Genomic DNA, 308 nt, shown 5'->3' on the forward strand with positions numbered 1-308 from the left:
CTGTCACCGTTTTAATATATGAGCAGAACATGGAATTCATTTTTAAAAATGATATATGAGAGTCTGGAGTTTTTTTTTTTCCTGGATTGAAAACTATCCGGTCTCATTAAAGCATTTCATTTCATTAGGTGTCTGCAGTAAGACTGTATTTTAGGAAATGCTTCAGCAGGACATTTTCCATGGAGATTGTTTAGAAAGGTTGGCAGATTTGCGCTTTGCTTTATTATTAGTTTCCCTTTGATCAGATGATGGTTTGTGGAAGCCTGTAGGCGTGGAAGCCAGCACAGACGCACACACACACACACACA

The sequence above is a fragment of the Pseudochaenichthys georgianus genome, chromosome 16, assembly GCF_902827115.2.
Source record: "Pseudochaenichthys georgianus chromosome 16, fPseGeo1.2, whole genome shotgun sequence".
Classification (NCBI taxonomy): domain Eukaryota; kingdom Metazoa; phylum Chordata; class Actinopteri; order Perciformes; family Channichthyidae; genus Pseudochaenichthys; species Pseudochaenichthys georgianus.